Here is a 15,427-nt window from a genome sequence, read left to right as displayed (position 1 = left end):
CAGCCGCACTGCACTGTGGTCTGTGTGGTTTTATTTAACAAACGTAAGAATACACCGGCAAAGTATTTTTCTTACCTAAACTACAATTCCCATTTTGCTGTTTGACGCACATAACTTTATTTGTTTTCCTCATTTCCTCAGCAGTAAGTGTGTGATCCTTTTGCTGTTGCCTCCGTGTAATGAATTCACGAACGCAAGCATTTTTTTTAAAGTTTTCAAATAAAAAAAAGACCCAAAGTGCAAACTCACTGCATCCTAGCGTTCATGATGTTCAAACTCACGTTTCTCCGTGTGAGTGAGTATGTATGTAGGAACCGTATTATTTATTTAAACCTTGTGTACAACAAAACACGTTATTTTCTTTTTCACATATTTTGTAAAATGCAGTTTGACCAATCTTTAAAATCGTCTCAGTTCCTAAGAAAGGACTGAACAGGATATGGAGCCCTGTAGCCACTACAACGGACTTCAGTAGGTGTACACTCCTTTGCTCTGCTCTCTGGGTCCTGTTCTCCCACGTGTGTGTCGACATGGGTGCAGGTGGGCGTGGGCGTGGCCGCTCCGGCTTGCTTTAGCACAGGGGAACGAAACTTTGGACACATGGGGGACAAATGTGACAAAAGTGGAGGAACCCCTGATGAGCTGATGGGCCTGAATGGTGAATGGAGCCTCTGTCTCTCCTCCTGAGGCCCCAGCCCTGGCAGGGGATGAAACAAATCAGCCTTGCACCCTTTGGGCGAGTTGGGACAGCAGAGCTGGGCAGTTCGATTCCTTCTGGTGAATCCTTGACTGAATCAGCTCGTTCATTTGACTAACCAAGTCAGCTGAATAGAAAGCCACTGGATCAAGTTTGAGCCAGTGAACGAAATAGTCCCGCTGAATCGAGTCTAAAACAGTGATCAACTTGTTGCTACTAAATAACATATCATATAAGTAATTATTTAATGATTACCATCTATAAAGCTCAATTTAAAATAATATGCTCTGTAAAATATACATAATGTCGTGTGATATGTATTCTTGGTAGTGTTTGTTCATTCACATGGAAAGATATTTAGTTTGAGAAACAATATTATATTATTATGAAATAATAGAAGAGATATCATGTATTAACAGTTTAATTGATGAGAACCTAACCTGTTTATACACACAGTTGTCATGAATAGGGTAAAAGAAAAACAAAAATATTACAAAAGTACACTCTTCTTATTTACCCATTTTTATTGCATCCCCAATGTATAGAAAACATAAATGATATATCAATATAAAAACGTTCATTTTTTCACGTGTAGCCTTCCACTGTTTCCCATTTTGTGTCTATATGTCCCATTTTTGTTTTGCCTTCTGCAAGCCAATCTCTGCATTTATTCACATTAAATGTCTTCTGCCATATGTTTGCCTGGTTTTGAATTTTACCTAACTTATTTTGAATTTTCTTTTGCTGCTTCTATAGTCTCCTTAATCAGTATCATCGGCACTTTTGACTAACCCACAGTTTCAGAACCTAGTGGTCCTAATTCAGATCTCTGTGGTACTCCACTAATTATATCACCCATATTTAAAGACAGGGCCTGCTGTAGCCTCCCGGATTCTTGCAAGTCTGTGATGCCATGATCACATTCAAGTCCTTAGTTACTCTGCAGAATCAGGCAGCCAGTGACAGTATCATGGATCCAGAGGCATGAGTCACACAGGACCCACATGGCAGAGAGGACATATGTGTGAAGGGTCTCTCATTGGGCAGGCGGACCTGTGATAAATGGAAATTTCTACAACACCAGAGAAACACCACCACAGGCAGGCGGGTTTTTAGGTTTGTGGGTTTCTTTGTTAATAAAGTTGGCATACTTCTATGTCTGTGGGTCTATGTCCTAAGTGCCCTCATTAAACACCAAACAGCAGGTTTTGATACAACATGCAAAACTAAATAATATGGTTATCCTACATCATACCATCCTTCATACATGATTTGTAGAAGTCTAAATCCTGGTAAGGGTCATGCCAACCTAAAGTGTATTCTGGAAGCACTCTGCACAAGTTGGGACCACACCATAAGCAACTGACAGACAGCAATAAGCCAGCATGCTCTCAAAGATACTCACATGGACAGGCTGAGAACATGCAACCTCCACACAGACAGACACCCCAAGCCTGTTAGAAAAAGCCAGGATCAAAGTGCTGCGATACCCAACCTGGGCGATGGACACAATGTCCCATGAAGGGTCAAGCCAGTTGAACTCTTTCACTAAAATTGTTACCTCTTCTCCAAGGTCTTCCTCACATTACATGTGTAATGTGGGGTACTGGGGCTAGATGTCCTCTCTAGTGGCCAGTTGTGTTCTGTAGAGCCCTTGGCAGCACTGTGGGAAAACAGTTCATTAATAATAATTGCTTACACTTATATAGCATTTTTCTGGACATTCCACTCAAAGCACTTTACACATAATGGTGACTACCATCCACCACCATTCACCTGGATGATGTGCCAGTACACTCCCGACACATGAGCTATCAGTGGGGAGAAGAACAAGAGTAATGAAGCCAATTCATAGATGGGGAATATTAGGAGACCATGGTTGGTAAAGGCAAGGTCCCCAGGGTAACACCCCTACTCTTTTTGAGATACACCCTGGGATTCTGACCACAGGAACTTGGGTTTGTATCTCATCTGAAGGACTGCACCTTTTTACAGTAAAGTGGCCCCATTACTATATTGGGGGCACTAAGACATACACGAACTGCAGGGTGAGCACCCCCTACAGGTCCCACTAACACCTCTTCCAGCAGCAACCTTAGTTTTTCCCAGGAGGTCTCCCATCCAGGTACTAACCAGATTCACACCTGCCTAGCTTCAGTGGGTTGCTAGTTGAGAGTTGCAGGGTGATATGGCTGCTGGCCTAAACTATTAAGGTTACTTGATGCTGGAAGCCTGTTCTTTACTGATCGCATTAACAGCACAGGCAGCAGTAGTTACAGAACACCACATCTCACTGTTCTCTTCTGGATGCTTCAGGCCCCAGGACCGTTTTGAGGTTTCCCTCTGGATAACCCTCTGGCCATTATGTGCACGCAGCAGGTGTTGTGCATGAGCTAAACACTTCAGCAGAAACAGAGCTTTAGCTACCTGGAAGTTTTTCGTGAGTCTATGATCTACAGTTCAAGCATGAAAAATCCCATGGCGAACCAGTTGCTCCTCCTGGTTTAAAGATGGAAGCAGTAATATATAGGTTCCATCATTTTTAAAAATACGTAATCCAGTCAATAGTGCCACAGCATTTCTGACACAATTTGTGTGTCAAAAGGGCAGTTTCCATGTAAATGCAAATTGTGCATAAACATCTGAATCAGCTGAGTTTTAAATGGTAGTTAATTGATTTTAATGATAAATTGCAAACTTTGCTAATACAAATGAGGAATTAAACGTGCAATTAATGTAATAATTCAGTCTTCCAGACAACACAGGACTGTCACCTGGTGCTGACATATTTTTATTACCAGAGCTTGTATTAAATATGACTGAGATAAATGTATGCTTGTGGGGGATAAGTTGTTTATAATTGTCTGAGTATTTAATATTATCTTACATATGCATGAGACAAAGGTTTTATATTGCTCTCAGACACGACCTTTATCAAATAGCCATGGTGTCTTTACAATGACCCTAGAATTGATTTTCCGCATAAACAATATAAACACTGTTCTGTGTTGATGACAGTATAATTGTCAAATTGTTGGGATTTTTATGTATGTTAAAGTGTACCACGTGTGTGCTATTGTTTACCGCTGGGAAAAAAGCTAATGAATGTATATCATTTGTATTAATTATTGGTGGTAGCAGTAGTATTATGTCATAGACGGAACTCTTTGCGTGATCATCTCAAATGATGCATTATATTTTTGAGTTTCTTTTAAGAACACGCAGACTGTGACCTGAAATGGTTCCTTGTGCTCAAACGCTTAAATAAACAGGCAGTGCATTTTCCTTTTTTTAACTACAGTACTCCCAGGCCTGCTTTTTGAGTGCGCGGATACTCGAAAGGGCTGGGTAACCAAAGGAATGTGTCACACTAATGCAGAGCTGTAATGATGTCAACTTGTTATTTACTTTCCAAATCTGAATGACTGAGCAAGGCGAAAGGAGAATTAATCAACCACAATGTGACCGTGCAGGCGAAAAAAACGAGCTCACAAAGCACACGGCCGCGTGGGGGGAAGGGATACCGATCTAGCACATGGACCCAATGCAAGGTAACGTTGCATGATGTAGTAAAGGTTGTACTTAGGATTTATTTTCTTCCAGTAAATGTGACTATATTTCGGAGTCTGTTTGAAATATGAGTAAAACGACTGAGTTACATAACGAAAAACACTCAAAGAGCGAAAAATAATTGCTTATCATTAATGCTGATTCATATTCCAAAACGTACAAACGCTGTTTACCTTGAATTTATTTGGGGGTAGCAATCTATGTATGTGTTTTGTGATAGTTATTCTTATGTTCAGGTCATTTGCAGAAATGAATAACCGTTCCCATGTTGCTTTTGAAGGCAAGGTACAGCCTACATAATCGAGAGTAGACCTATAAAAAAATCAAACCACATAATATTAGTTTATACTGAATTATATTTTTAGAAACTCTTAGTATATCTGAGAAAAACCAAAAATGAGGTGTTGTAAGTCTTAAAATTCGATTTTTTTTCAAAACCTGGCATAGTTTCAGTTTTACTTAGACTTACCTTGTAAGTTTTTTTCTGAAAATTAAAAATCTGTGTTCATATTAAAAACAAAGTGGCTTTAGTCTATGATACTTCGCGTCTAAACAAGCACACCAGTCCTCTGCGTGACCATTATACAGCAATGTGTGTTGTCAGGGATGCTGCGCTAATTGTTTCAGTCTTTAGCTGATCCACAATGTAAAATGTGTCTTCTAATATTTTTTCCCATGTGGAAATAATGCTCTGTGAAAGCGGGTTTAAGGTCACTCGCTGATTTTTCCCTTGTAGGTCACTGGCTGTGGCTCTCGTCTCAAAAGTGGCTCTCTCTCTTGGTCTGCGAGTGGTTGCCGCTGTCTCCTGTAGCTTCTCTTACAACGCAGACACAGTAACTGCTAATGAAATAGTTAGCGGCACCTCCTGACTTCATTCCACTCCAAACTTTACCCTCTGGCTTGTCTGCCCTTGGTGTATACGACATATTTATTTCGGGTTTCTCTGGGGTTTGCGGATTACAGGGTGCAAAGGACACACGGGAGCCTTCTGCTGAGTTGTAGCGAATATTATGTGAAGAAAAGTCCGCATTTCCTCCCTGAAGTTGGAATCTCTTTCCTTGTGGAAGTGAAAGCTCTGTCGTCGGCGCGCACACACTCGTATTAAGGTAAAATCAACTCTTGATATACCGCAAATTGTGAAGTTTCAAATGATTGTTTTAAGTTGTCTTTTATGCGGTGCTGTACAATTGCAACATCGTCTTAAAATTTCCTTGTTTTTGCATTACTTTTTCGGCGATGTGTGCTTGCTTTAAAAATAGTTGATCTGGTGTGTCTAGGTTAATCACACTGTACTTCATTTGTTCTCCTTTACGGGGTTAGTGTGGCTTTTAAAGAGCAGCAGTTGATGTGAGTAAAACTGGAGACCTAGTTTGTTTTGCCTTGTGGAAACTAAACGTGTAACCTCTTGAACTGTGCTGTTAATGTGTTTAATATGGAGTCGTGAGCGTTTGAGCCAAAATATTGTCACCTTGGTTTTGATAGCTTTTAAAAGTGCTGAATGTTGTGATTCTTTCCTGCACTTCTATTTTTTAAAAACAAATCTTTCCAGATAGGAAGGTACAGAACTAAGCCATGCAGATGGCCAGACTTCAGAAGTAAGTGGGGGGGATGGGCGGCATGTAGAATTGTACCAGCAGACCGTGTCTTTTTAGAAGTATTTTGTTAGCTGGTGGATTGTTAAATAAAGCAACCAAATTCCTCCAACTTTCTTCAGAAATTGTCTGACTGCTGGCTACCAAGGCCTTTTCTGTCTGCTTTGTATCTAATTTAGGAAATGTTGAGCCTATAATCCTGCTCATAAGTGTATTATAACAATGCAACTTCTGATGTAAGCTCAATAGCTACACATTGATGGTGCACTAAGTGAAGAAAAGTCACAATGCCACCCTTAAGACATGGAGCAGTGCCAGCTAATGTACCTCAGCCTGCAGTGATCCATATTCTGTTTGTGATCACCTGTTGGACACAGGCAGAAGGATGTGATGCTGGTTACAGTGTGGAAAGTTGTTTGAAAAATTATAAATCATGGAAATTAAATTTGAGTAAACAGTTAAGTCACCTAGGTTTTTTAGTTATGGATAAGGATGTTTATTTTTTATCCAGTACGATGTGATTCTCAAAAACAATATTACCACACATAAGCCTTGCGGCCTTTTAGAAAATATAGTACGCCTATTTCATTTTCCATGTGAAGATTTCATAGTAATTAAGTAATAACTCAATGTGGGTTAAAGTTGTAACAACTTCAATTTGCCTATTTTGGGGGGCTTTTCAGAGTTTCTCCTGTGTTGTACATATCTGTTTACAACATCCTGAGCTCTCCTGAATAAATCAGGTGGTTATTACTGAAGGCAGATCGGAGGGGTGGTCATTCCAGTCACTTTTCTGCTGTTAAACTACAGCAACATGTGGGTGGCAGAGAGAATTTGTATTTCTGTGTGTTGAAGCTCTATGAATCAATTCTTCACTGGCCTCCTGTTGAACAACAACAATATAGTCCAGGTGGAGGGCTTAGGGCAAAATTCAAAACCTGTTATATTCTCTACAGAACTACATTTTAGTGTTTTTTTTTATTTCTTAGCATTGTCTGGAAAATGTGTGGGTTTGTTGGCAATTATTGTTGAGTAATGGAGATAACGGGGAGGATGGCTGCTTTATGGATATAGAGAGCCATACATCATTTTGCTTGTTTGAATTTCAATTGCTCAGTGAAACAGCTTGATTGTACAAATGTGAAACTTCCTTGAAGGAGTAAAAAGGCCAGTGTATCATGGTGTTGTAATACTAAGTGCAGTAGAAATACACCACAAATCCATAGAAACATGTTCACTCATTATGGTGTGTGTGTGGTGGGGGGAGGGGGTGACTTAGTTATGCCAGTTACATAATATTTGCATTACATTATCAAGTTATCTGCATATCTGTAAGGAAGAGCATGTTTCCTCCTTACTGTGCAGCAACAGAAACTATAATTTTGTTTGTAATAGAACCTGAAATGTTGAAAAGACTGTCAAGAAGACAGGAATCTTCTATTGTACTAACTGTACTGGATGTTGCAAGATTAACCTTGGACAAAGGTTTGGGGCTGTTTTATATACCAGGAGTAAAGGGCTGTACTTATTTTAATGATTAATTTGACATGCTTTGAAAGTGAGGATCAACCAGCAGTTTGGAGGAGTGGTTAGGTCTCTGCTCTTGTAACTAGGAGGTTGCAGGCCATTGCTGTTGGATCTCTTTGCAGGTTATTTCACTCAGTGAAGTAACCAAGCACAGTGCTCACTTGTAGAAATGGGTCTTCTGCAGGTCATTGTAAAGGACAGTTTGTTCTCATTTGAGTTGCCCACTTTAAAGGTACAGTGGCATCACGAAGAAATATCAGTATTGGTTGAATGTGCTGAAACTCTAGTTCCAAGAGATTCTGAAGGCAGTGTTGCTCATTATGCCCTGGTCATTCAGACTCTATCTAGTGTCTGTTTCTTAATTGTCTGTAGAAGTAGTGTGGATGTTCCATATCGGATAATTGTGGTTGAGTGTGGAGAGAAGCCTAATGAAAACTCAAAAATGGTTTATTTCCAACCATATAAACAGCTGCAGCTCTGCATTTGGATCCATTGTTTTCTCTGAGTGGATTTTACTTTGATAAAGTATGTGTTGCTCAAATCAAATGCAAGTAGCTGTTAAAATGTATCATTATTTCTTGGTATTGCATATAAGGAAATTTTCTCAGGCATTAGGAGCAGACAGTGTAACCTAAAAGAATTTGTCATATGTAATATTTGACTACATATTTTTATTTTTTACCCTAGAGTTGTCATTAATTTATGTCAATATCACATTTGTGATTTTTCTGTTGTAATATAATCACTCTTGAGTATCTGTAAAATTGCTCTCATACTACGTATTTCTAAGCAGAGGGATAGACCTAATAATTTGGATGATGTTGTAACTCCATTACTTTCCAATGATTAGCTTTTAAGAAAAGATTTATTTTCTGCTAAGTCTCTAAGACATACTTGCAGCCCAAAGTCATGAAGTGCTCTCCAACATGGCCAGAAATCCCCCTATGCCAAAGGGCTGGCCTCCTACTGTTGTAGAGTTCAATGCTCATGAGAGTCTTAGGAGTTTATGTCATCGTAACAACCTTATGTAACTGTCAGACCTTTTATATGTGTCTCGCACTGATTTAGGACATGACTTAAGAGAAGTAAGAAAGTGTCAGCTAATTAATATACTGGGTGTAACTTATGAAAGCCTCGGTGGAAATCTAGGGGTAGACCATGGAATATTTATATCAATGTGCAGGTAGTGCGCCAAAACGTGGATGTTCCATAGCCTGTATGAATAGTGGCATAGACTCTCCCGGCATCTGGAATTCTGCAGTGTTCCACAAAAAAGTAAATCAGGTCATTCATTGTTGATGGAGGTGGAAAGCTCTGTCTTGGTAATCGTTCCATAATATCCCATCAGTGCTTAAATGAATTCAGATCTGGTGAATGTGAAGGCCATGACATACAAATAACATCAGTGTCAGTGTCTAGCTTTTCAAACTATTGGGCACACTGCAGCATGACTATGGTTTTTGCTCAGTGGAGTTCTCTGTGGACTATTTTTAATTAAAATGGCTACTTGCATCCAAGGCTGAAATTTGTAGCTAAATGATCTGCAATAGCTCGCCTGTCTTGCACTTTGTATTAATGCAGGGACATCGCCATCCTGGCCCATGCGCTCCCTTGTGGGGTGTATGTTGACATCATTTTAAACAGTGTTATGTGTGAAACATCAACCTGTCATTCAGAGTCACTGAGGTTTGTAATTATAGGTAACCAGGCCCCTCTAGTATTTTTGTACATGACCAAAAGCATGCTGGGATTTTATTTACTGAAGTGACGCATGAAATGCCCTTTGCAAGGTTTTGGAAGCCCCTGTTTTCATTATACTTCGTCCCGCTTGTACCCAGGTTTTCCATTGAGTGTGTTCTGTTAAGAGTTAAACAGAGAGAGAGTTTAAGGATCTCCTAGACACGCACAGATTAATATAATTTGAGCTGTGCCAAGTTAATTGTGATTTTGGGTAACCAAATATATCCATTTTCTAGACGGAGAAATGAGTCCCTTATTTTATTTATTCACATTTTCTTCCTTACCTTGTTCTTCAGTATTATTTTTTACTAATGGTTAATATAAAACTGCATGTTACACATTTAGGATTAGGCATAGAAACTTGTAAAGAAATGGTATACATTTTATGCACAATCAGTGTTGTTTTTGCCGTGTTCTGTGGTTGGTACTGTCTTGTGATTGGTATTTTGCACTCCCGTGAAAAACTCTTAAAACACTATAGAAAAGCTAATTAAAGGTTTCCATGACTGGCATTTTTTGATGAAGTATTTCACACCTTACACAAGCTTGGGAAACCTGATGAAACAACATGCAAGAAGAATAATTGCTGTTTTTAATCCCAGATATCCCAGAGGGCTTACTTGTGGTTGTGGTGGTGGTGGGGGGGCACTTCCTTCATATGCACCCATTATTAATCAGCAGCCCCAAAGCTGGAGAAGAGAGAAATTACTTCATCCCTTGAATTAAGGGTAGATTTTCTGGAGGACTGATGTAAGCCTAAGGTGGAATTTAGCCAGGATGCCAGAGTTGACAAACCCACTCTTACGAACATGTGAAATGACCAGGAAGTTGGGGCTTTACTTTGCTGTCTCTGTAGTCCCTGTGGGTGAAGCTCAGTGGCACTGGAAACCCTTAGTCTTAGCAGCCTCCAGGGTTCTGCTAAAGGTCAGCAGTGGAACTGAGGCATACCACTTGGCTGTTGTGTGCGAACGGGCCAAAATCAACCACCTGAATCATGAAAGCACTTAGGATCTATGAAAACACTAGAGCATCATGGAGACTAAATTCACCTCAAAATCCATAACTATAATTTTGAGTTTAAGGCTGCAATTTGGAAATCAGTGACACCTCAGTTTAATAGTCAAATAATTTGTAGGGTTTTTAATGTTTTGCACTTTTCATGTTAAAATAAGGGTACAGAAACTATTGTCTTCTGATTTCTGGGCTACAATCTGTCTCTTCTGGGACAGTTATTATTCCAATTTAGAAGCTTTTCTATCTTCTTTTTGTATTCTTCTTTTAATAATAATAATTGCTTACGCTTATATAGCGCTTTTCTGGACACTCCACTCAAAGTCGCTTTACAGGTAATGGGAACCACACATCAGCTATCAGTGGGGAGGAGAGCAGAGTAATATAGCCAATTCATAGAGGAGGATTATTAGGAGGCCATGATTGATAAGGGCCAATGGGAAATTTGGCCAAGGACACTGGGGTTACACCCCTACTCTTTTCGAGAAATGCGTTGGGATTTTTTATGACCACAGAGAGTCAGGACCTCGGTGCCTGTTTACAGCATAGTGTCCCCGTCACTTTACTGGGGCATTAGGACCCGCATGGACCGCAGGGTGAGCGCCTCTTGCTGGCCCCATTAACACCTCTTCCAGCACCTTCTAACACCTTTTCCCAGGAGCTCTCCCTGATCTGAAAATATATTTTTTTCCTACCAAAATACTATCAATTCCATTGATAATTAGATAAGCATTAATTTTAGCATAAAAGAGATGATGGTATGTATGTATGTCTTATGTCATCCACTGCATGTCCTCATTGCAGTGAGTAGAGATGAGCAAACACTAATGTAGCCGAGTAAAGACTTGCAGACCTAACCAATACCTAACCAGTTACTGGTTGCTGTTGTGTTGCAAAGCTGAGTGATTTCAAGCCTAACCGAGCCCTAGAGGGCTTGACCAGGCTCAGGCTGCCTTCACAGATCTCTTGCTCATAGCTGGCCAGTGTCAGTCTATACTTTACTTTGTATATACTGAAAATTGTCAAGGACTTAAACTTTTAAACTTTCTGTAGTGTACTTTTTAAAAGTAATTTTAAAAAGTGTTTGGTCAATGTTAATATTTGAAATGAACTTTTCTCATAAGCCTGTTTGTTCATCAGTCTTATTGTGGATGCACCAAAAAGTATGATAGATAGGCAAGTGCTATATTATTTTGTTTTTAAGGCACATTTTGCCTAAAGGCTTTTTTTGTAGATGGAAATTCAGATTCATGACAAGGGTGTTAACAATAGCCTATTTTTATTCCACAGTTGTCAAACGACTTTAGAATAATTGGCAAATTCAAGCAGCTTTTTCTTTTTTGGCTTGAAAGCTTTAACTTGAGTATATGTTATTTTACTGTCTTTTCAAAGCTCAGTTTTTTTCAGATGATACCTTAAATGCATTTATTTATAAAGTGGGCTTAAACAGAATGCATCCTCAGACTTAAAGATGTGTTGTAAAGTGTGTTCCGGATGGATCTGTTGAGAGAGTTGCTCTAGGTCACATTGCAACTGGATACTTGTAATCCCTTCTACATTTCAATGCAACCGCATTCTGCTTTTTCTTGGTGGAATTTCAGTTTTTGAGAACGGGTACTCTAGTTCTCGAGAGAAAAAAGTACATCTAATTTATGTGGACATTTTAGTAACTGATATCTTGGATGGAGTCAAATAAGTGAACAGTATTAATTTCTTTCATTAGGCATAAAGATGGGGGGAAAAACACGTTCCTTTCAATATTAAGGCGTCAACCATGTTGAATTTGGTATAATGGGAAGAGAGACGTGATCACATTGTATTAATCTCCAATTCAGATATTTGTCTCATGGGGGAAAAATGTATATTTGTACACTGGACCACCGTACAACAGCTTTTTGTAGAGGAGTTTGAAACTAATTTGATCATTTAATTATTTTGCCCTGTGTGCCTGTGGGATTGACAGGCGTTTGGTCTTTGGTACGAGAAAAAATCATTTGAGATCAATAAAATAACTTGCGTGTGGGGACTCTGTAATAGAACGAGCCAGTGGTTGGCTCAGTTGCTGGCAGTCTTACGAGTGTGTTTAGCAGGGAAGTGGTCCAGTTGAGAGAATTGAAAAGATGATTATTGGTGTCAATGCAAATGGCAGGGACAGCAACAGTGACTCCGATTCCTTGGTTTCAGACAGTATTGAGAGACATCAAAATCGTCAGACTTTTCATGATCCTCTGGCAATTAGCCTAAACAGAGTAAATTCGTACATTAATTTTTCTCTTTTCCAGGCATAATGATGGATTGTAGATGTGCAGTCACAAGGTTTTTATTATTTATCAACTGCATTTCCTGCACAATTTACTTTGAAGGGTTGTCCATAGTTAATCTTTGGAGGATAGTAAGCGTGAATCACAGGGCTCCTGCCTGAGCCGGTTACCGGAGTGATGTCCACCCCCCCCCTGAGATCTAGAGCATGTAGATCTCTACCGCAGCTTTTGGTGTGGCGCAGTTACCCACTGCACCGAGAGGGGCGCTGTGTGTGCTCAGAGCCTGCGATCAAGTAGGATGGAATCCCAGCAGGGGCAGGGTGAGCTGCATTCCCTGCATGTGGAAGGGGCTGGTCAGCACATGGAAGCTACACGACGTTTTACAAAACCTTGACCCCAGTCTTGCACCCTCACATTTAGGATGGGATAATGAAGGATCTGCAAAGTAAAAGACCCTGGCTGGTAATGTAAAGTCTTGATTTTATATTGGCTCATATTCCAAATCTGACTCTGGTTTAGGACTTCTAAGATTGCGTGCTAATTAACTGGCTGCTCTTGAAACATATAGTCATTGTCATGAGTGAGTTCCACCCACCGTGGTGCAGTTTTCACTCTGCATTTCGAGCAAGGCTTAACCAGGAGTCACAATGACACGTGTGCAAGGTGCCAGAACAGCAGTCTGAAAGGATGACTCTTTTTAGCTTGTTTATGTCCATACTGGTTCTATGCAATACTGTTGGGAAGAAGCCTCATCGAAATATTGTAGAAGATGTTTTTGTTGCAGATGCTTCCCCTCCAGACTTGTTTGGACTGAAGTGTTGGTTCTAAGGATGGTGAGAGCAGCTGTCTCTGTGTCGCTCCACACCATTCCTACAGCATTTGTGTGTCATTCACACTATCAACATGCTGTTAACAGAAATAGGATGTGCTGTTCCAGTACTGGAGCTGGCGTGGCTATCTCTCGTCTGCGTTACTCACAAGTGGTCGCTGCTGACCTGAATATGTGGTTTTACATCATTCTACGCTGGTAACTGTGACATGGATGACTAACCCTAAACATGACCCGTCTCGGAGTGTGAAAGACAACAACAATAATAAGAAGAAGCAGGCACAATGTTTTATTCAGCATCACGGCAGAGATGCAATGAAAAAGTTACATATGGAATTTTTCAATTTCTGTTTTTTACACACTGGAGTTTTTTTCATAAATTAATTTTTAGAAATCGACTGTTTCTTATTTGCATACCGATTTCCCCTCAGGTCAAAGGCCTGCATTATTACGGCACTTTTAATCTGTTTATACATTATTTTCTGGAAACCGTGGGATGTTAAAGCCTGCACAGAAATTCTAGGTCTTGTCGTATTGCACATTCAAATACAGCTTTATGCGTTAGTGGACAGTTTTATGTGTGTTAAGGGTTTCATAGCCGTTTGTAATATTTAACTGCGTTTCATTGGATTCCTGGGTTCTGTGACGACCGTGACCTTTCCTGCCTGTGCTGTAGCTCATGACTCATGTTTCAGTTTGCTCACACTGTTGTCACCTTGAATTTTCTGTGCGGACTGCAACACAGGCCTTGTTTATGGAGAAAACTGAACATTTTGTTCTTCCCTTACAGTTATAAGTTTTCAGTTTGGAGTTCAGGCTAGAACTGTTTTGTTTAAACTTAAATGTCACTAATTGCACAGACTGGGTTTATGACTTTCCTTTCCATGCATAGTTGAATATAGAGTTTTGAAGCTGATTTGTTTTGAATGCCCCATTTATTACGATTTTTTTTGTCTATATATCATAGACTTTGTGTTTTTGTTAACACAATTTTCCTGTTTCCCCTTTTCATCTGAGCGTTACGCTTGTGCTCATTCTTTGTGTTCTTCAATATTTATGTTGTGCTTTATTCTTTGATATTGTTACAGAAATCTCCCTTCCCCCTCCCCTGCTTATTTTTTTGCACACAGAGCTATTTCCGAGCTTTTTATTGACTATGTCCAAGACTGAAAAAATTCCAAAGGTTTTGAGGTACCTGTATTGTGTTGGCATGACATACAAACCGCATATATTGCATTAGCATTATTTGCAGTGTGCTATTGAAAGCAGCAGTGTACCACCACATTAAAAAAATGCATGTATCGATCAGGTGTAGCTTATAAACTGAAATATAATTTTAAAATGTAGTTCTGGATTGATTTTTAATATGCATGAAATATTGTGATTGTTATCAGAATGGCAAGTTTCACCTGCCGTGACAAATAAATGAACAAGACATGTTTCCGTGTTCCATTAAGGTGTCTGTGAAAGCTGTATTTTTTAAAAGGAGCTTTAGCCTTTATAATAATATCTGCCTTTGGAAACAGGCAGGCTTAGAAGTCTTGGCATACTCCTTCTGAGTTTTAAAGATTCCTGTCGTGCTGCTGAAGCAGTGGTATAATCTGAAATGTCTGACTGTGGGGGTTGTTCTGTGCGATGGGGGATGGGTGGCAAACACTTCTCAGATCGGCTGGCTCAGATTCTCAGATCTGTGTAGACCTGCGATTGCTGATTTTGTCATTGTGTTTACCACATTTTTGTGAAATAGCTCTTTCCTGTATACGCCTCGCAGCAGGAAGGACTATGGGTCTTAAATTAGCAAGTTAAGGTCACAAGGAAAGCAGATGCTTAAGGCCTAAGGGCTGGCTAGACTGAAGCAGGTTTATCTTAAAAGGAAAAGGGTGACTGCTCTTAGTGGGGTGAACTCTAAACTGGTCCGATATGACAAAACTGTTTCACAGAAAACCATTTGTAGTTCCCGTGCTCTCCACCATTAAAGTAATTTTGTATGAGCTCTACTCTCACTACTTTGTATGAGCTCTACTGTACACTACTGATGGCTCAGCAAAATACTTCAGTTTACATTTCAGTTGAATGGTTTCGCTAGTTTATTTTTGCTTGTGTTAGCGGCATTGCTAATTTTACTTGACTGTATCTCCATGCTATCAGTATTTTAATCTTAAACTCTTGTGCAAACAGCATGCTTTTTTACAGATAACGT

General features: G+C 39.7%; 1 protein-coding gene across 2 annotated transcripts in view; it reads left to right on the top strand.

The window, feature by feature from the left end:
- The first annotated feature begins 4,121 nt into the window (after positions 1-4,121).
- tbl1x (transducin beta like 1 X-linked) overlaps positions 4,122-15,427 on the top strand; it is an 84,787-nt gene continuing 73,481 nt past the window's right edge. Inside the window, exons 1-2 of one of the 2 annotated variants that reach the window (XM_015361688.2) lie at positions 4,122-4,248; positions 5,231-5,373. The gene's annotated coding sequence lies outside the window, so the exon portion shown is untranslated. The remainder of the gene's footprint in view (positions 4,249-5,230; positions 5,374-15,427) is intronic. The other variant, XM_006637909.3, reaches the window with a different exon arrangement.

This window comes from Lepisosteus oculatus, chromosome 13, assembly GCF_040954835.1.
Source record: "Lepisosteus oculatus isolate fLepOcu1 chromosome 13, fLepOcu1.hap2, whole genome shotgun sequence".
Classification (NCBI taxonomy): Eukaryota; Metazoa; Chordata; class Actinopteri; order Semionotiformes; family Lepisosteidae; genus Lepisosteus; species Lepisosteus oculatus.
This window is presented reverse-complemented; position numbering and strand designations above follow the sequence as displayed.